At 35.4% G+C, this 22991-nt stretch overlaps 1 long non-coding RNA gene across 2 annotated transcripts in view; it reads right to left on the bottom strand.

Annotated features, from left to right (window-relative positions):
* Positions 1 to 22991, bottom strand: part of LOC120493501 (uncharacterized) — a 153952-nt gene that overhangs the window by 64560 nt on the left and 66401 nt on the right. For both annotated transcript variants that reach the window (XR_016146005.1, XR_005625732.2), the window contains exon 3: positions 14574 to 14695. This is a non-coding gene — a long non-coding RNA (uncharacterized LOC120493501). The remainder of the gene's footprint in view (positions 1 to 14573; positions 14696 to 22991) is intronic.

Raw genomic sequence — 22991 nt, 5'->3', positions numbered from 1 at the left:
TTCTTTAATTTTAGGCCAATATATTTGCATTCATCTTGTAAAGTTATGCTATATACATGGTCATGTTTTGAATCAGGGACGTGCACAGGAATTTTGAGGGGCAGTTGCTCTGACCTGAAAAAAGGGCGCCCCCCCCCCCCTCCTCCTCCCCCCTCACGGGCTATATGAAGGAATATATTCAGTTGAATTTGTCCCCCTTCCAAATTGCCTTATCTGACCGTGTTTATGTCCAAACGCAATGCCTCATCTTATGGTCTTATTTATAAAGATTGCAAAATGTCAGAAATGACACAAATGAGCAAAAGAGTTCCTCATATTGTTGTTTATTGTTTTTTTAAATTATTATTATTTATTTATTTATTTGAAAAGAAATAATCTGGATTGAATGGAAAAACTCGAAAAAATAACAAACGCTTAGATTTCGGGAAAAAATACAATCCTTTTTTGCCAATCCTGACCTCCCCCTGCATGGGGCCCTAAGCAAAATTCTGCTAAATGGCCCTCTACCTGATCTGTGATGCCGTGAGCCATGTAAACCATTTGCCATTGCCACTCCGCCCGATACAATCCTCCCTCCTTTAAACAAAACAGTCAAAGAGTACAACAATATAGAACAGAATGAGGTTCAAACAAACAATATTTACTGAATAAAACATTTTTATAGAATGTTAAGATAACAAGTGAATATTAACGTAAACATAAATAAGAAGAAAATAATAAAGTACAACCCTGAACTTTGGCTTTTGGGATTAATTTTGATTCACTCTACAGCCTGGGTATTTTCGGAATCAGTAGCCTAGCCTTTGATTTTTATTTAATTTTTTTTTATGCATGTTGAAGCAAATCTTGATTGATGGTTATTTACTGAGGGATTTTCATTCATATTGACCAGAATGTCCAGCTAATCATCATTTTAAATTCAATATAAATCAGTCAATCAATGTCAAATTGCCAATACATTGGTTTCTATCTTGCATAATTAGTGCAGTTGTTTAGAGTTTTTAACTACACGGAGACTAGATAATCAGTGTCTTTATAATGTGTACTTTGATTGGGAGTGCCATCATTCACGTATTGTACAGTTTCTGGTCTCCACATTTCTGCTAGAAAAATGCGAGTTTCATTTCGTGCACGAGCATATGAACACACGCGACGCGGTTATGTTTTCCGAGCTGCAGTAAACAAACACTGTTGTTGCACTTTGTCGTTTATCAAAAACAAAACGTAATAAATAATGGTATTTTACTCTCACTTTTGTCAAGCAAAAAGTGATGCAAGAGATGCACTGCCTGCCCAGATAGGTTAGCAAAACTTAAAACCATCAAACCTTGCTGACATCAAACTAGAGAGGAGAGAACACAAGTTTACCTGACTGCTGTTCCCGCAATTCACTCTCATGTTTTTCTTCTTCCTCTCTTCGTGACTCTCGTGAGAAGGATACTTTCGCTTCATTTTGTCATGGACTTCGTATTAATTAGCGCGCGACAAGAGATGGAGGCGCGGCCTGAGTAATTTGCGTTCGAGTGCAGTCTATGGTCGCGTGCGGCACTGCAGCCACGTAAACAGTTTGACTTTCACTTTCAGTGCCCAAATGGAAGTGAATGAGGCTTTGCGATTTTTATATTATTTTTTTGTCTAGGCCTACGTGAAATTCCACATCCATTGAAGTATTTTTTTTTCCCCCTCGGAAGGGCAACCTGAGTCGAGAAGGGCATATGGGCAGTTGCCCGGGCAACCTGAGCAACCCCCCTGTGCACGTCCCTGTTTTGAATGTTCCCTCAGTCTAAGTTTGAACATAATTTGAACATAATTCAGGTGGAAGAATATGAGCTCATTTGGTTCTTTAAAAAAAATAATAATAATTTGGTCACGTTTTCTTGTAGAATACATAACTAGCCTAAAGCAAGATGCATATAATTGAGGAACGTGTTTTCAGAGAATGTATATTATTGAATACATTTATTTTGAATGAGACATTTTAGACAGACATTTTCAAAGAAAAAAAATGTAAATGTATTCTTTATTTACTCACCCTGGCGTTGTAAAACAATTAAGATACAATCTTTTTTTCTAGGTTTAGACTGTATTGTTTTAAGAACGTTTAGACCGTTTTAGTGAAAACCAGTAAGAAGTTTGATTTGTTTTATTTTATTTTACAGTGAATAAGAGTCCAATTTGGAAATTAACAGTGACCTGAAAAACTTCACGAAACAAGTCCATTCCTGTTCAATTCAGCCCTTATCAGGTAATCGGTAACAGATCAACTTACCTGACTCTGACTATTAACTATACACAACACAACTGGCTCCAGTTTACCATTAGGGCACATGGCCAAGATAGCAAGCTTGACACAAAGACAGCAGAATCAGGGCACTGTGGACCCGCTAATTACAAGAGCACAGATAATGTAGCTGTCCCAGCTCGGTATATCAATAATGCAGAGGGCCGTTATCCACAGCCTGGGCCAGCTAGACAGATTCAGGACACTCACTGTGCTTTTTGTCAAAAACAGCCTCTGTGCCTCTCTCTCTCTCTCTCTTCCTGACTGTATTTCACTCTTGGAATTGTGAATAAAATACTCTTTGGGAGTCCTGAGTCTAACCTGAGACCTGTCTCTAATGAGCTGTGGCCAGAGAAACAGACTTGTTTGGAATGTTGTATTATTCTGATAAATTATTTATCTAATGTTAATTTTGAAAGGGATTATACATACTGTTAAATCATTCACATTCATCTTTATGGTGTCATTAAAGAGTGGGACCCAGCTAACAGAATTTTGTTATAAGAACGTTCTCTAAATATTCAGTGTTGGTTCTGGGAACGTGAATAATGTCCAGTTTTCTTGACGTTAGGAACGTGTTTTAAAAGGTATAATGTTCAAGCATTCATTAAACGTAATTTTCGATTAAAAATTCAACATGATCGTAATGATTTCTAACATTTCAAGAACATAAAAATGTCCCGTTTGCTGAATGTTACTACACAGCAAAATCTCAAGAGTGTTAAAGACTCAAGAGTGTTAAAGTGTTACAATTTGAGTGTTAAATACTGAAGAGTGTTAAAGTTAATGTGCTAATTAAGTTATCGACTGAGTGATGACTGAGCATTATTGAGAATACCTGATAATAACAAGCAGAATCACTGAAGAAGAAAACTCAAATTCTGGTCACCATTATGGAGATCAGTGTTTAGTTTAGTTGGGCAGTTGACCTTTACATGTTTAACTTTAGATTTTGTTTGGCTGCCATACATGAGTTATGACAGCCAGATGAACAAAGTGAAAAAGTGATCTGATGGTGATGGCTATGTTATAACATAATCATTATTTCACAATCATATGACCTGATTCAATGAACTCAAGTAGTCCTAATCTCTGATTAGAATGTAAATTGGTCATTACAGAATCAAAGGGATTCAACCGTATAAATTCCAGTTTGTTTAATATAAAGTTAATGATTTCCTGAAAAGTTATTCTGATAATAAAAAAACAGCATATAGATTCAGTGTATGAATCTCCACAATGGTGACAATAAGAATATTTAATTAGGAAAATTAGATTCATAAGACAATTCAGATCATAATTTATTCACACTGCAATGTATTATGGGAGCTATGAATGAGTTTTGATTGGTGACACACATAATGCACTGCAATAGGTTTATTATTGTCACCATTGTTGAGATTCACATGCTGATTATTAATATCTGTGTCCAAACAAAATTCCATTTTCAATGACTTTTGATCAGAACAATTTTAAAGAAATCTTTTGGGTTATATTGAAAAATTGGGATTTTATGCTGTTAAATCATTTTGATTCTGAAATGACCAATATACATTCTAATCGGAGATTAGGAGTGCTTGAGGTCATTTGATTGTGAAATAACGATTATGTTAGAACGTGACATCACTTTTTCACTTTGTTCGTCTGGCGGTCATAACTTATGTACGGCAGCCAAACAAAATCTAAAGTCAAACATGTAAAGGTCAACTGCCCAACTAAACCAAACACTGATCTCCATAATGGTGACTAAAATTTGAGTTTCCATCTTCAGTGATTCTGCTAGTTAACATCAGGTATCTTCAATAATGCTCAATCATTACTCAATCGATAACTTAACTGTTTAATGTTAAGTTGAAACCATGACTGTTTAACACTCAAATTTTAACGCTTTAACACCCTTGAGTCTTTAACACTCTTGAGATTTTGCTGTGTAGTAATATTCAGTAAACTGGACATTTTTATGTTCTTGGAATGTTGGAAAACATTACTATCATGTTGAATTTTTAATCGAAAATTACGTTTAATGAACATTATACCTTTTAAAATACGTTCCTCTAACATTAAGAAAACTGGACATTTTTCAAGTTCCCAGAACCAACACTGAATATTTAGAGAACGTTCTTAAAACAAAATGCTATTAGCTGGGGAGTTGCACTGAAAGTTACAGTTCCACACTTAGTATTAACAATTTGTTGTCATTACATTTTATTAAATTCTAAAAAGAACATTTTCTAAGAAAGAAAAGGATACATTTCGATTTCCGGTTACTTGTTATATTTTTTCTAAAAAAAGCAGCAACAATCGCAAAGTGGATAACTTGTTGGAAAATTGTGCCTTTACATTTCGGCAAAATATTGCGTTACTTGCACGTTTCGAAGTAAAAAGTCCAGCGAGTCACGCTGATGTTCAGTTTAATCCAAAACAAATTAATGTGAATCTGGTAACATTTTATGTTGTGCTGCCTTCACGTGCTATCAGAAATTTCCAATTGTTCTCCTCTCCGCCATGTTTAAAGATCATGTAATGCCCAACTCGTCCAGAGGCTGCAACCCTGACCCGAAAGTCGGGTCGAGCGTTGTTAAATGGGATATTTGTATCGGATTCGAGTTGAAGTTGAAACCCAATCCTTACATTTAAAAGTGTAATCTGGCAGGAATAGGCTGTGAAGGCCTTCTGGCCTTTGAATGTAACCTTGGAAGGATGCAGCCTCTGAATTAGGACATTTCAATTATGCGTTTCAATTATTTTGATTTATCCCACCTGTCCTCTCTCGTTTTCCCACCTGATTGCTTACCCATTTATTCTCCCTGTGTTCTCTTTCTTGTGCCATATTCTCATCAAATGTCCCCCGTCTTGTCCTGCCCTACTGTGCCTGTGGACTGTATATTTTTTGTTTTTGTTTGTTCTGGCACTTTATAAAAGACCTACTTCACTTTGCATTTGAGTCCTCACTTATAACTTCTACCAAACCTGACATCTACAAGTCTTTGTGCTTCTTTACTGACTAGTGTTATAAGACTCGTAACCTTAAGTGCACTGCTTACCAACCGAGCAAGTTTACTATGTCAGAAATGCCATACATATGGATCTGGTTATGGATTTGTATTAGCTTACAAATCACAATGAAAGTGTTTTGAGGTCATAACATAGCATTGTGCAAGAAACAGTGGGAAAATAAGTGTTCATAAATCGATAATCGGTCCTGTAACCAAAAATGTATGAAAAAAAGGAATAAAAGTTGCTGTTTTATTGTCACGTATAGGCTAGCGCTTTATACAATTCAGATGGTTCGAATGCAGATTTTAAGGGATAAACAGAAAAAATAAGGATTCAATGATGCAAACAGAGCTGAAAAGATGTCATTGTTCAGCTGAGGTTCAGAGTTGCTTCAGTTCTGTGTAAAGATCATCAAATATGAAATGAGTCCGATGGCTATAAATCAGCTCTGTAGAAAACAGTGCTCTCATTATCCAGCTCAGTTAAGTTTTCATCCAATAGTGGGTAACACTTTATTTTAATTGAAACATATTGACACTCTGTTGACTTGGAAACTACATATAAACTAGCAGTCATTAGTGTAAAACTGTCTGCTTAATATCTGCTAACTGTTTATTTTAATAGTCACCCAAAATAAGACATATACATATAACAATGCAACTAAATGTCAACTTATTCTATTAATCCGAACCCAAACAGTCGACCAATACTCTACTAATGAGAGTTAGTTGGCATGTAGATGCAACATTACTTATAGGCAACAAAATGCCTAAAGGTGGCCATCAAAATAAAGTGTAACCGTGTAAGTACAGTATCGGCATTTTTGGCATTGAAAATAAAATTAGAGGCACTTTTTTGAGCCTATGTTAAAAAATTAAGGTTTTGAACTGAGATCAACCATTTTAGGGTTTAAGGCATCACATTTTCATAGCAACAAAGTTGGAAATGACTATGTAATTCTTGTTTTAACATTTACAAATTGACTCAATTTACTTCCATTGTAAGTGCTTCACTAACCTATGTCGTTTGTTTCTATTTTTAGAGAAATTGATGTGCAAGTATAAATCAACATCATGCATCAAGTGCTGTCAATTGAGCTTAACTTACACAACCCAGAACATTGTTTTAAGGTAGCTAAATACAGTTAGATAGCTGCAGCAAAAATTGTATTTTACATGTCTGGCACTACACAAAACAGTCTTGGAACGTATACACACAATATAATTTTCATTTTAATCATGTATTTGGCTCTGCTTGCTGTATGAGCCCAGACTAATGAAATGAGCTCTGTCTGTGTGTCTATGGGGAGGTCAGTGGGTACATGAGGGTGTAATTGATGTTTGCATACAAGAGAGAGAGAGAGAGAGAGAGGGGGGGGGGGGGGTCTATGGGTATAAAGGGTGAGTTATTGATGTCTTTGTGACTAGTTGTCATGTTCAGGTCACATTGGCGTAAGTACCTACTAAATATTCAGCATCTGGCTCAAGGGCACAGGAAACAGATCAGGCAGTGGGATAGGATGCTGAGTGGAGGACAGAAATGAAAAGGAGAAAAAGGAGTAGAAAAACAAAGGGACAATCCATCAACAACCTCTTTCATCTCTGCAGATAGTTAGATATAAACTGTACAGGGAATTTAACAAAACAAAAGACCCAGTCTCTTAAAATTCCCGAGCTGCTTTATTTTTGAAACCTCAAAGCACAATTTACCTAATGCCACCGGATACTACAAAATGATGTTGGTTTTATATGGTTTTGAAAAACGTATGTACAATTTAAAGAAACATTTCAATTTAAAAATGTCATGTGGTGCAACCACAAAGTAAAAAGTAATCTCAAAGTAATCTATTTTCCTTAAACCTTGAATATGTGAGTGTACACGCATACAAAAGTTTGAAATGTGTTTTTTGAGGTTATTATTAAAAAAAATAAAAAATAAATATCACATATCTCCTTTTTAATTCACGCATATTCACATATCTTTTTAATTTTAATTGATGTGTTTTCTTGTTGTCCCTGTGTGCTGGAAGCTTCTTTAGTTTCACCAAAACAAATTCCAAGTGTGAATTCAAAACATACTTGCCAATAAATCTCTTTCTGATTCTGATTATTAATTCATAAATGTCCAAAAAAAATTAACGAGTCACACTACATGACATTTTACAACCTGAACCTTTTTTTAACAAGGTCAACTAATCTGAAAATTTTTAAAATACTTTTTTTAACAATATGATTTTCATAAGAATTAATATTCATAAGAATTTCAATCATGTAATGATCCATTTTTTCTTCATTTTAATATTAGGACAGTTTTGTATGCCCCCCCCCCCCCCCTCCCTCAAAAAAATTAAATTAAAACCATGCTCATTATTCCAGACGTATATTAAACTAATGTATGTGAATTGCTTTTTCCCACTTGAATTTATAATAAATGAATGGATTAAAAATGTATTTGTCATATGAATGTTATTGTATTAGAAAACACAATATAAATACAAATGGTATAAGCAATTAAATGCTAGTAATTTTTATCTCAATAATCCAGATATTTTAGGGCTCCGATATATACGTTCTTCTGTTCCATAAGCGTCTCTGCTGAGTGCCTTTTTTGTGTAACCTATATGGCCGAGAATGCAAGGATGTTCAGGCATATGGCTATAAGTCTAATCTGATGTAAGAGCTGCGGGGTTGTGATCAGGTGACATCATCAAGCTGTGACTCATCAGAGCCACACTAATGCAGCTCCTGCGCTGAAGTCATCGCCCTGAGCGTCTGATCGGACTGATCCTAGATCTGCTTTAAAGTGGCGTGATCAACCTGCCGTGAGTCATGAGGGGACATCGTCACCCGTCTGCCAGGAATTCAAAGCAGAATTGCTGCTGCTGCTTTTCAGAAGGCTAAAGAGAGATTTCGAGCAGATTGCTGAGCTTGCTGATTGTGAACAACCTACTTGTCAATTAAACTAGCAATGACAGAAATGCCATTCATTTAGCGAAAGACACAATCTCACACTTCATCTTGAACAGGTGCTTTTTGGTTAGTCTTAATGTGGTGATATAATGGAGGATAAAATCCTTTATGGGCACTTTGTTTGGTGCCTGGTTAGAAATGATGGAAAATAGTTTTACAAAGTATTTCTTCTCAGTCATGAAAATATTTTATTTCATGTCTTTGATATCACATAGGGGTCCTATTAGACTTTTCTACTTTTCAAAGTCAAAAGCTCAAAGTCTCGAAAATGTAGATATTTTATTATTTAACAGAATCAAGAACTACAACGAATGGCTCGTTTGGACTACAACACGATTTTACCTAGCTTTGTGAAGTCATGGTGTTACTCATTTAAAAAATCTCAGCCCACGGAATGCTAACACAGTCTCATCCCAAGACGTCATATAACTGACGTCTTGGGACGTCTTTTGACCATCTTTTAACGTCAGTTACATGACGATCCTGGGCTGTCATACAACTGAAGCTTTACCTTTAACGTCGGTTAGGTGACGGGGTAGGTTTAGGAGTAGGTCTGGGGTAGGGTTAGGATCCGATAATGTCATCTAACCGTCGTTAAAGGGTATCAAACGTTAACGTATCAAAAGACGTCCCAAGACGTCAGTTATATGACGTCTTGGGATGAGACTGCACTGGGAATACGCAAAAAAGGCGAGAGGCCTGATTGGAAGAGAGTACAATGAGGTGTATCCTAAAATGGAGCAGTTCCCACTTTGTCAGGACAATCTGTTGTAAATTCAAATTATACGTTTTATGTAGTTAACCATGGTTTTGTGTTCGATTACTGTTTGTATTACCATAGTTTCCCATCAAATATCACAATTAAATGGTGTGTAACATGGCATCTAAAATGTATAAGAAAAACATTACCAAATTAAAACAACATTCATTACCTCTGAAACGTTAAGTGAAATCTGAGCTTGTAAAGTCAAAGTATGTAATCTGTTCTGGATGATCTTTTAGTTTATTGAAATTGATGTCATCCTTAATTGATGACATCCTCATCGGATGCAAAATTCACTTGTATATGATGTTTGCATATAAATGTGTGTTTGCAGTGTGTGAACACAACCACCATACAATGAAAAAATCCATTAACTCATTTTTTTTTAATCCTCAAAGTCTAAACCCTCTCAATAATCAAGCCGTTTGGATTTTCTGTATACTTTTTGCCAAGGCATCACTTTACACGTCTTGTGTTGACACCCCATGGAAGAGAGGGGTGGGGTCAGCAGTTGCTCATTATCATTTAAAGAGACATGCACTGAAACGGGTCACTGTTAGAGCTGTTTTTGAGGAGGTAAAAAGTGTGTTGTTTTACACAACCATTGAGGAGTTTTAACCAAAGTATGTTACAAAATTTACACGAAGACCCTAAAGAATCATACCAACTTGTGGAAAATGGGCATCCGATGACCCCTTCAATATTTACACCTGAGTAGATGAAACTTATGGTAAGGGGCGGGACATTTCCTGATCACACACTAAGCGCTGCCAAGGAACCAACAACGTTTTCAGGACAGATTAAAGAGAGAGATGCAGTAATAATGTAAAATATGGGGGAAAAAAATTAGGTTTTTTGAACAATTACGCATGAAAGCATATTCTGTTACACCCCAAAAACCGGATCACTTTAAATCATACAACAAATATAAAACAAATCAAGTTTCCAGATGTTGTGTTTATCACATGTTGAATGACAAAATAACTTTATAAAATTCATTCACTACACAGTTGAATAAATAGCGAGCACATAATGTATAAGTGCATAGTGTACAGTGTGTCATATGGGACACAACTAAGCTCTTGATTAGATCAAGATATTGTGAGTGTGTGCTTAGTTTATGACAAACTGTAAGGTATTGAAGAAGGGGGATAGTATTCAATGGGAGGATTTCAACTGGACATTTAATCATATTGCTTTGCAAGCCTGTCAGAGTGTAATACAGCATCTGCAAAGCTGTTATTTAGGTATGGAGCAGTTGAAAACTATACATTTAAACCTGGGCAAGAGAGCAGCAAAGCAATGTTTTCATGAATGGGGCTTTGAAATGCGCAGAGCACAGAACAATTGGACAAACACTTTTCTTAAAAATACAGCATTTAGGTTTAAGGGTCAGAAATAGGATGGAAAATGACATGACCCCTTTAAAATACACCTCAGCCTAACTTGTGAGGGCATCTTTGTCTTTATTCTCTCAGCCTCATCTTTTTTTCAGACCTGTGTCTAGCGAAAAAGAAGTATACTTCAGCATACTTTAAAAAAAAGAGTACTTATTATGTAAATAATATACTGTGAAAGAATATACAGTACTTATACGAACTGAATGCATGGTTTCAGACACCTAATTACAGTTCGTGCTGAACTTTAGAGTGCTTTTTGAACCGCTTATAAGTATATCTTTATATGCAATTTCATAATTACTTCTATTGGTTTTTAAATATGTTTAAATTAAGTATCAAGTTATAGTACAGCTATATGCTCAAGCACTTTACATGTGCTTAAATACATTAGTCAACACATCAAAATAAGTGTACGTCTTAAAAGCATGACAAAAGTTTCTTAAAACACAATGATTAAAACATACTTTAAAGTAAAACTTTTAATTTGCCATTATTACAAAGTGCACTTCATAAAATTGAGTGTTAAGAAGTCATTCAAATTGTATAAAAACTCTATAAGAACATTTAAGTGGTATTTTAATTTGATTAACATTTAAGTAGTTCAAATATACTTTTAAGATTTGAATTGCACATTTTAAGCACTCATCTTTTTCACAAGGGTCTGATTTACCTCTCTCCCACCCTTTCTATATCTTTCCAAACAAGACTCCTTTACAGTGTGTTCCTGTTTGCAGCCTATCAGTCATAAGCACTCACACAAACAATCGTTTTATCTGGTGTCTGGTCCCCTGGCAGAATCTCTGAGGGGTCAGGACAGGCCCCTGACTTCCTTTACTTACTATCTGCTCCCTCACCTTTCACCTTTCCCACAATCCTGACACCCTTCATCTGCAGGAGCACAGAAAAGCTCATATGTTAGCATTAGCAAAACTAGCTTTAGCCTCGTTTGGACCTTACAAGAACAGCTCATCCAAAAAATAGTCATTATTTACTCACTTTTTTGAGTTGAGTACCTTAAATCAGCTATGCTGTATGTTGTTTGACAGACACATCGATTTGTTCGCCAAATAATCAAATATCACAAGCACACAAACAAGTGCAAGTGCAATCATTTATGCAAAAACCACAAGAGAGTGAAGTTCCTGAGCCACTTTCAGTTGGCATAACACCTGGCTGCAATGTGACAGAAGGCAGAAGATAAGGAAACACTGTTTGTGTCTTCATGACCCTGACTCTGAATGTTTAGCATGATGTAACCTCTTCATGTTATTGGCAGTGAGTGATGTGTGTGTGAGAGAGAGAAATGCTGACAGAGATGAGAGATGAGTGTGAATTATGGCCTGAGTGAGTAGCAGGTATGTTTATTTGAATAGGGTGAACTACATGCAACAAGTTCACAGCTCCTGCGAAATGCATGCCCACCACTTCATATCCTCACGCACGCACAGGCATCTATAGCACGACTAGCCCAAGCTGCTAACTGTCAGCTATTGTTAAGATGTTTTAAAACACTACAGTGTTTATGATATGTAAATCTCAAATTACATGATAATGACAGAGTTTGAGTTTTCCTAAAGCATTTATTTATCGATGGCTGAAAGTATGCGCTCTGACTAACTTGTAATCTAACATTTATTCTTGTATACTGTATATAAACTATGTTTAAATTAGTGCTGTCAAACGATTAAAATATTTTATCGCGATTAATTACACTAATGTCAAAGTTAACTTGCGATTAATCGCACATTTTTATCTATTCTAAATGTCTCTTGATTTATTTTTCCTCACATTATTTTTTCTAATTTTAATGCTCTTTTCAACTTGGAAAAGTGGATCGGCTTGCTTTGTGCAAATGTTTTTTTTATTTTTTTATTGAAAACAACGTTGCCATAGCCTGTGTTCAATTTCACACTAACATTCTCACTTGGAGCAAATAATCTCTCAATCTAATACTGTCCATCAATAAAAGGGTGAAATAAGGGTGATGAGGTTGACAAAGGGGTGGAGAATTTGCATCAGTGTGTGTGTGTGTGTGTGTGCTTGGCAATCAAGTGGTATTTCAGACTGGACGTGCTGCAGTGATGATAGCTCAGTTCACAACAAAACACACAGATCACTTCGTCTTGTCAATGGGACCATTTGACTTTTTAGTAAGGTAAATTTTCCATTCAGAATCTTATTGGCATCCATTTCGGCATTTTGCGCTGCTCATAACGTAACGTTAATCAACTATTTGGTCGGCTCGCAAGCCCAAACGTGTGTGTGCGGCTCGCCTGTTGTTTTGTTTCCAGTCAAGCTATCCGCTTGCGCTTTGGTCAACGAAGCAACAAAACTTTCTTGCGCGGCGCAAGCCATTGAAATTAACTGAAGTTGAAAAAAAAAAAAAAAACACTACAAAGTTTGCTAGGGCAAAAAGACCGCAATAAAAAAATTGACGCCGTTAAAATGGGTTTGGGTTAACGCCATTAATAATGCGTTTAACTGACAGCCCTAGTTAAAATACTACTTTTAATGAACATTCTGTCATCATTTACTCACCCACATGTTGTTGTACTATTTTACGAGATCGTGATTTCATTTGTATTCATACAATGTGATTTGAACAAAAATAGTTTATTTTAGCAAAAAGTAAACATTGAAAGTTTACCTCTAACCCCATCGCTAAACCTAGCCATCACTGGGGAATAAACAGATTGTACGAATTCATACGATTTAGCTACCAAAATGGTGAAATCCAAGAAATTGTGAGAGATTTCAACCTGATTAAGGGAATTCGTACGAATTTTACTAGGTGGCTAATTCGTAACAATTCATACGAACTCACTCGTACGAATTAGTAAAATTTTTGCTAAATCGGACATATTTTACGAATTGGTCAATTTGTATGAATTCGTACGAATGACCTACCCCTGACCACGCCCCTAAACCTATCCATCACGTAGGTTTAGACAAATCATATGAATTCGTACGAGTGAGGTCGTATGAATTAGTACGAATTAGCCACGTTTTAATTACTCATACGAATTCGTCTGAATTGGTCGTGAGATAGCGCTAGAGATTTCTATCCCTCCACCAAATCTAGCAGTTGAATCCAAATCTCCAGTCCAAGTGAAAATGCACTTTAAATGGAGGAAGAGAAATGTGGCCGAACGAAGATAAACGAACGTCTTATGGGTTTGGAACGACAGAATGACAGATTTTTTTTTTTGGGGGGGGGGGGGGGGGTTTGTTATGTAATTGAATTTATGTAAAATGTAATTTACATCAATGTTGTAGCTAATAAAAATACTTTCTCAAAATGTTAGCGCTACGAAAACAAGGAAAGGGAAATGTCCATTTTAGATTTGTAATAGAATGTAATGTATATATATATATATAGTCTACCAATGTAAATACAATAAAAACTGTATATAATGCAGAAACAGTGGGTCATGTACGTCAAGTATGAATACATGAGGCTTTGCATGTATCTATGTAACATTCTCACATGGTTTATTAGCAAGTGTGTTATGATGTAATATGAATGCCTGGAAAATGTCATAATATGCCTATGAAGTTATAACTGTGACGGTTGAAAGAAAAGCAAGAGATTTATCTGTCAAAATATGTGAAGTTGGGTTCTGTCTTATTTTAGCACCGAAAACTGTTTATGTGTTTAGTAACTTTGAGACTCGTATAAAAACACCTTCAGTGCTCAGAAGCTAATTTACATATATAGTGCATTAACCTGTTTTTCTTCGTGTCTCGCATGAAGAAGTAGAACGTTTTAGATGAGCAAGTGGAACTTTTCTCTTATAAGAGGCTATTGACAAGTATATGCATATATATATATATATATATATATATATATATATATATATATATATATATATATATATGTGCAGTGTTTGACGGGAGGAGGTGGGTTTAAACCTGCACCTCCCCTTCACCTCAGACTCAGACGGACCACAGTGCTGGGGGTTGAAGAGTCTGGAAATTATGCATTTTTGTGACATATAGACAGAATCCGCTTTGACATTCCTGACAGACATTAGCCAGACTTTAGTCTCCTTTACAGGGCTATCATTCAAACTCTCTTTCCATACATACATCTCTCTATTTGATTTGTATACTTAAAGGCTGTTTGCTCCTAAAAATGAAAGGCCTGTCCTTATTTTACTCACCTCATTTCAAACCCGCCTCACTTTCTTTCATCGGTGGAACACAAAAGATTTGAAGAATTTGAAGAAGATTTGATTTTGAAGAATGTTAACGCTCCTCTCTTCCATATGGTGGTGACCAGAGGCTGTAAAGAAAGGAGAAAAAAAACACCATAAATGTGTTATGAAAGGTGTCTAAAAATGAAACCATACAGAACTTTGTGTGAAGAATTTATGGTTTCTTTTCTTAAAAAACAAAACAAAAAAAAACATCACAATAAATATTAAGGTCTTGCAAAGTCATGTTTATTAATAGCAAGTGAGCTATTTTAAACATTAATTCTTTTCAGTTTTAGCTCAAATGAAAATTCTTCAATAACTAATTTAGTTGGTATAGTATCAACAAAGTAGCATTTTGGTTTATTTGAATTTTTTTAAATAATATTAAAATCAACATAAAATAAAACCCTAATACATTTGGCTGTAAGAAATTAGTTTTATTTTTAGTTAGTCTAATATATATATATATATATATATATATATATATATAGGACTAACTAAAAATAAAACTAATTTGAAAATTTTTTCAACTTTTCCTTTTATTTTCCATAAAAGAAAGTATGCATATAGATTTAATTACAAATAAAGACAAGTAAATGATGGCAGAATCGTAATTTTTTAGCTTCTTCTGCAAAAAAAAGTCACAAAAAAATATATTATACACATTGTTTTTTTTTTTTATAATTATGCATGTCACCAGGTCTAAAATGCAGAGGCGATGTATTATTCACAGTATGATGCTATCTCCATGATGATAATTTCTCAAGGTTTTTAGTTTTGTTTAAAAAAAGAAAAAAAAACTTCATTTAAGTTCCATAAAGAATAGGATGATGATATACAGCCATATGCATCGTTTTTTGTTTTTTTAAATCAATGCCAAAAACACGATCATACCAACACATCACATCAAACGCTCTAACAGACATAAACCTACACCTTACAAACAGCTAAGGAAAACATTCGCCCCTTCCTCCCTGATGAACTGGGAAAACAACATACACAAACAGAGGAGCAACCAGAGGCGGAGAGGCCAAAAGAGGTCCTGTTCAAATTTCCAGTGCCTCAAGACATCCACCATCAGTGTGTGTGCGTGTGTGTGTGTAACACTCCTGTTTTCCGGAGATGCAGCTATTTTTCATACCTGACAGTAATGACAAGATTCAACAGGTTGAAGAGTATACCAAGAACCTTGTGAAATATGTGTGTGTTTATGTTTTGTGGATGGAGTTTTGTACTTAAAATTGCTGTAGCACAAGGGTTCAGTGAGTTTAAGTGCACCATTCAATATCATTTCAAAGCCATGTATATTTGTGAACATATATGTGTGAGTATGTCCATGTGCAGGCCTGGCCCCTAAGATAAATACTGAACTTTCTGACAGGCCCAAACAGTGCACCGACCCACAGAAAGATCATGTATTCATGTTTCAGAGAACATCCTTTAGCTAATTATCGAAGTGCTTCAGGCTTTAATCAGTATGAAACCTCAGTTGTTATTACAGCAATTTTAAGTGTCTCACTTTACTAATGGTCGCCCTTAAACACAATCTCTCTTTTCCTAATTCTGTCACTTGTTATCTTCTTAAACTACACTCCAAAAAATGCTGGGTTGTTTTAACCCAACTTTGGGTCAAATATGGACTAACCCAGCCGTTGGGTTAAATTTTTACATTACATTTTTAACCCAACATTTCGGGTTTGTCCATATTTGACCCAAAATTGGGTTAAAACAACCCAGCATTTTTTAGAGTGTATGATTTTTTTTTTTCCTCTTTATTTGGTGGGGCTTTTGCCATTTTATTCTTATAGTGAAAGTGATAGTGGAAGATTAGGTTACAACACAGATCATTAAAAAAAAAACCAAAAAAACTCTTATTGGCCCTCATGATGTTATGGAAGCCCTGAATCGCAACGTTAAATAAATAAATAAATAGTCTAGCATTGAGGTTAAAGTAGAAATATTTCATCCATCCATCCAGCTGGATATCTCCATCCAGTGTGAAAAGTGTTTTCCGGGTTGGTTTTCCTTTTACTGACAGAACAGCTAGGCTACAAAATGTCAGTACAGACACCAGTCATTATGTTAATTAAGAAAAAAATAATAAGTTGGACCACCAAAAATGTTTAGTTTGAAAATGAATTAAAGTTAAGCTAAACATCACTGTAAAAATGAATGTGCTTTATCTAATAAAAAATAAAAAAGTGCCAACAGATTACAAGCAATATTATTAATTAAATTTAACAATAGAATTGAGTGATAATCAAATTAATTCATTAAAAGTTAAACATTTAAAATATGAAACGTTTTGTTTTTTAGAAAGTATGTTTGTTTTAAAATGACAGTTTTCTCCTTCGGTGATTCTGCTTAACATCAGGTGTCTTCAATGTTGGCAATATAAAATAAAGATAATACAAAATAATTCATCTTTGATGTCTGTCTGTTATTCAGATATTTTTGTTTAATTTTTTGGTGTAAACTTTACTCATTTTAAATGGCTAACATTTAAGGAATGTTTGGTTACTTAATTCTAATTTGTTCAATTTAATTAATAATATTGCTTGTAATAAGTTGCCACAATTTTATTGATTAGATATTGCATATTCATTTTTACAGTGTACAGTTAACTCATTTGAACTAATGCAACTCATTTTTGTTGATCCAACTTAACTGATTTAATTTAAATGAAATAAATTGAGTTGTGTGTAAAAACATCTTCAATAAAATTAAGTGAGGATAAGGAATTGGTTTGCCATTGTGCTGACAAGAGGGCATGAACTACAGTGCGTGGGCGGCCACTCCTACTGGAAGTTGCATTGTAATGATGAATTTACTTGTGTAAATCTGGACACTGCCTCACTGGAGACACACCCCAGTTTTGCATATCATTTGTGACAGCGTGTGTAGATGCAAAAGATATCGCAACCAAGTGCTGTGGTGATAAAAAGCCTCTGGATATGAGGCCACCTCAGGAGATTGTGTGTTTTAAAAGTTGAAGCATGCAGCATGTCAGTTTAAGTGCTCTTCCTTTGACTGACATTCAGTGATATTTTCGCGTGTGTGTGTGTGTGTGTGTGTGTGTGAAAGAGAGAAAGAAAAAAGTGAAAGAGACAAATTGTTAAGGTAAGGGTCAGCCTCAGGGAAATTCCCTCCTGAAGTTCTTGTGAAATAGTCTAGATGGGTTATTTATTAGCTACCCTGGAATTTTACAAAGCAACTTCATGGAAGACTAACGACTTGACTGCGTGTGTATGTGTATGTGTGTGTATGTGTGTGTGTGGTTCAAAGCTGCGACCCAGAACAAGACTCTAAACAAACCTGGTTAGTTTCAGTGGACTGAAGGGGAAGGTCATTTTTTTAAAGTTCCAGGCAATGGTGATTGATTTAAAACTGTGCAAAGCACAACTTCCCCCTTTGCATTAAATTAGACAAACAGAGTTACAATTAGAGATATATTCTGTTAGATAATTAAAATTGGTCCACTTTAGACATTCTACTAACTATAAGAGTCAGCTACATTAGTATTGGTTACTTATAGTCAGTAGAATGTTTGTTGGGAGAAATAAAGTGTCGGCAGATATTAAGCAGAAAGTCTACTAATACTCTAATGACTTGTAGTTGACATATTCTTGCAAATTTACTTAGCTTGTGGAATTTCTAAAGTGGACCATCAAAATAAAGTGTTAACATAACAGATAAACAGAAAAATGCCATGCAAAATGCAAAAATTCAACAGAATCGTGTCTCTAGTGGTCTCACACTGTATTATACGCTTGATACATTTTGGCGAATAAACTTGTACAACATCATACAACACAATTTTATTGTTTGCTCTATGTATAACGTGATTAATAATAATAATGTGTTTAACGTGATTCACTTCAATCTGCATGAATTTATAATTGACTGGACCTGTGGCACATAGAGCCACATTGATGGGCATTATTAGTCTATGGCAGATTTACCTGTACTGCTTTAATGAAGCAAAGATTAACGTTCATTGTACAACATTGTATTGGACAATGTGCTTTCAATTAATTTGACCTATCTAGAAGGCCACTTTTATGTATGTTGATTGGAGGAACTCTCAAATGGGTGAGATTATTCAAATTTGACAAATATTTAATTTTTTTTTTTTTTAACCTTCAAAATGGTCTTCGTTTCCTGTTTACACTTCTGGGCTTCGGGGTCTATACGACCCCAACAATTGATTGAGTAATTGTACAAAAACTATACATTTTTAATCATACAAATAATATATCATTTGTTTTGTTCACTTCTCATCTATTCATTAATGCAGTGTTTTTGGAGATATAAAGTACTTTTGTATCCATATCACACAATTCCTCAACTACACCATTAGCTTGCATATGATTTTTTTTTTTTTTTTTATGATACATTGCATTTATGCTCTAGTACTAGGCCTTCATTTCTGTGTAAAAAAAATCAGATTTATGCCAGATTTTTTTTTTTTTGACACTTGAACAAAATAGATTTTGTTTTTTGTTTTTCAAATTTCCCATTCGTTTCAATGTGGGGGGTCATATTGACCCCAAAGACCAGAAATGTAAACATTTTTTTTTTACATACCTTTAGAACAACTGAATCAAGCCCAGTTTTGTGTCTGTGTGTGTGTGTGTGTATAGATAGATAATGTATGAAAAGTCACAAAATCGTATTCCACTGAGATGAAGGGAACCTTTTTTTATTAAGTAAATGTCGATTGGGGTCGTAACATACCCCATGACCCGATTGAGGGCTACGTTAATTAAATTATATTTTTTTAAATATTATTTTGATGTTAGAATGAAATAAAAAAAAATACAATCTCTGTTTTCTAAATCTTAATGTTCTTAATTTCTTAATTCATTCATGCATGTATGAAAATAGTACTCTAAAATAGATTCATGCACTCTAAAATAGAGTTATAAATGTAACTCCAGGGATGAATGTCAGACTTAAACTCCGCCCCTTTTTTACAATTGAACGTAAATTCACACTGAGCCAATCTGTCTTCATCTAATAAACAAGTTACACTCAGATGTGTCACAATACTGAAGAAAACATCAGTGCAACTTCCGTTACGTCGCGATTTTAAGAAAAAGTGGCAACCCACATAAACACTAGTAATGTGACCGCACTTTAACTTTTTTCTAGTAATGAATATTTCTCTTCCTCTCTTTCTATTTGGAAACTCTTCATCATTAAGTTTCAGAAAATGTAACAATAGTTATATAGATATTTTAATATATCATGGGCATTTACGTATAAAGGAATACAAGGTCCATGACCATGCATCGGTTTAACTATAAACCTAATAAACACAATACACCCTGATCTGAAACAGACACGCATACAGGGTCAGCTTTGTTTAAAGGCATTTGGTCTTTACTCAGTGAAAATCACAGTTAGACACATTAATCTCCCTCTCTCTGACCCGCACATACAACCAGGCAGAGCAAACACACATATTTGTCTCTTATCGTTGGATTCTGGAGCTGCTATCTTAAGTAAACCTTCACATCTTCTCCTCGTCCTACAAGCACACAGAACGGCTGGCTGCACTAACAATCACACACACACACACACATAGAGAGAGAGCGAAAGAGAGAGTGTGAGAGAGAGAGAGAGAGAGAGAGAGAGAGAGAGAGAGAGAGAGAGAGAGAGCATGGAAACGCATTTTCTTAGGATATTTGTTCACATACAGTAGATACTGAGATATATTGTATTGAGCCTGAGAAAAAGCAAGTGAAACTCTTTATGACTCTCTCTCTCTTTCACACACACACACACACACACACACACACGTTTTCAAAGGCTTTTGAGAACGTTTCTTTGAAGCTATAAATACAAGTAAAGGAGGAAAAGATAAGGTAAATATTTCAACACTGACTGTGTTTCTAGATTATCTGGTTACATTCTAGGAAAGTGCAAATGAGTTTGTACACTGTAAAACAAAAAAGATATGATCAAAAAGTCATGGTAACATATATTTTCCCCTTTAACTCATAATAATTCAAATTCATTTTTTCAGTTCAACGAGAGTGGACAATATTGTTTTGGTAAAATAACTTGTACAGTCAAATTGATTGTATTTAAAAATGTAAGGCAGCAACTGAAGTTGAATTAGGTGGACGTATTTACAGTATGTGTATATTTGTGTTTAAAGGTAGGGTGGGCAATTTCTGGCAGCGGCTAGCAATAGCGAATTATCTTTGAAAGCATAAGATCCCACCGATCTCTTGAGAGCGTCTCCAAAGCCATGCCTCCTTTAAACACATGAACAAACACAAGCGTCACGGGAGACGCCGTTAAAAGTTTCTGTCAAGTATAAGCTAAACCTGACAAAATGTCCCTGTCAAATTATATATTTTTCTCATTTGTCGATAGATAAAAATATAGACATATTTGTTAAATCCAATTAGATCTAGAAGAGAGAGGGGTTTATATGTAAGTTCATGTATTATTCTGAGAACGAGAAGACATCTTGAATCAGGAATAGATGTTCCTGTCCTTTTGGGTGACTCTGACTTGTTGCATAAATTCAAACCCTGAGAGCAGAAGTTTGGCAGATAGAAACACACGCACAATTCAAAGTGGAAAATCCCACATAAATCTCCAGACCTCATTTCTTGCCTCAGCCCAAACACATCCATCCCACACACACACACACACACACACACACACACACACACACACGCTAGAGAGGAGCTTCCCTCTCGCTTGTTTAATGTCATTCCATTACACGACTGATTAAACTCAAAATAATCAAACGCACAACGGATGAAGGGAGCTGTGTTTTTTTTATCAATGTGTTCAGTATAAAATATGTGGAAGAGGACATACAGTGCTGTGGCAGTGTCCAGGTATCATGATTACTCTGAAATATAGGATAGAAATGTTGGATTATCATAATCATATACAATTGAATTTACATTATATCATGTTAGTGTCCAAAACATGGTAACAACATAACACTTTTTGAAAGGAATACAGTGACTGTCTGATGATAACCATATCCATACACTGTAAGGTACTTTAAATAACACTACGGTATTACAATTATCTTAGATAAGGTAAAATACGGTAATACTGTGGTGCCTTTTAGAAAGGGACAGCATTGCACGGTTTGGTTACCATACACCATGGTACTTCAAAGATTACAATTGTACACTATTAAAAAAGAAGATAAACAAGTATTAAACGTGGTAATTTCATGGTACTTTTTTGATTTACATATATGTACCAGGTTTCAGGACAATGAAATGTACCATGATATTGTGTGACACCACAGTCCACTTTACAATTTTAAAATGTTTTAAAAACACGGTACACATGGACATTATTTTACTGTGTGGATTTCAAAGAATACCATGGTATACCACACTCTAAAAAAATGCTGGGTTATTTCAACCCAAATTTGGGTCAAATATGGACAAACCCAAATGTTGGGTTAAAAATGTACAGTTGAAAGCAAAAGTTGAAGTTGGGTTAAAATTTTAAATTACATTTTTAACCCAACATTTGGGTTTGTCCATATTTTACCCAATTTTGGGTTAAAACAACCCAGCATTGTTTAGATTGCATCACGGAAGGGTCCAAATGAAAGTGTCCATGCACTGAATGTTTTCCATGGGATATTTTTACGGTAATAACACGGTGCTTTTATGTAATTTTGTAAGGGTATGTTGGCTGGGAGATTTGATTGACAGCTGGGTTTCTCATAAGCTTCGTCCAGCGTTTAGGATTTTGGAAAACAAACCCCCGTGCAGCTGTAGAGGCCTTTCCTCAGCAAACACCTGCAGTCGCAGGCTGAGAACATCCTCCCGCAGAAAACACTCCCACTCTCCGTTCTCATCGTCTCTCAAAATGCTGTTTTCCAAACTCGAGCAAGTCTCCAACTAAAAAAGCCCTTGTTCGGCGAGCAGGGTTGTGCCTTTGTTTATATTTTGACCGTATCTTAGCGACAGCTCTGTTTTTGCTTACAGATCCCCACCGCCCCAGGGCTGGGCGACCCGCAGGCACTTTCACTAGTCTCTCTCTCTCTCTCTCTCTCTCTCTCTCAACACATATGCTCCACATTCATCTAAACGCACTACAAAGGCTATAGCCAACATAAAAAAAATGAAAAGCGCATTTGGTTGCACGTGCAGGAAAAGAGAATGACATTGGAGAGCGATATAGAGAGTTTATGGTTGCGTTATAAAATGTTTGCAGTTGTTCTGGCTGATTTGGCAATTTCCTTTCCTCGAGGATTCACGATCCTGACAAAAGTTTGAGAATGAAACGTCTCTCCGTCCACATTCACACACTGCCCCGGCTCATTTCAGAGCCCCTCGCTGGGTTCAGCGCGAGTCCAGTGGAATATGAAAACAATAGTGGGAC

This window comes from Pimephales promelas, chromosome 13 (genome assembly GCF_988280905.1).
Source record: "Pimephales promelas chromosome 13, fPimPro1.hap1.1, whole genome shotgun sequence".
In the NCBI taxonomy this organism is placed as follows: Eukaryota; Metazoa; Chordata; class Actinopteri; order Cypriniformes; family Leuciscidae; genus Pimephales; species Pimephales promelas.
The sequence above is the reverse complement of the archived record's forward strand: the minus strand, read 5'-3'. Positions and strand labels throughout refer to the sequence as shown.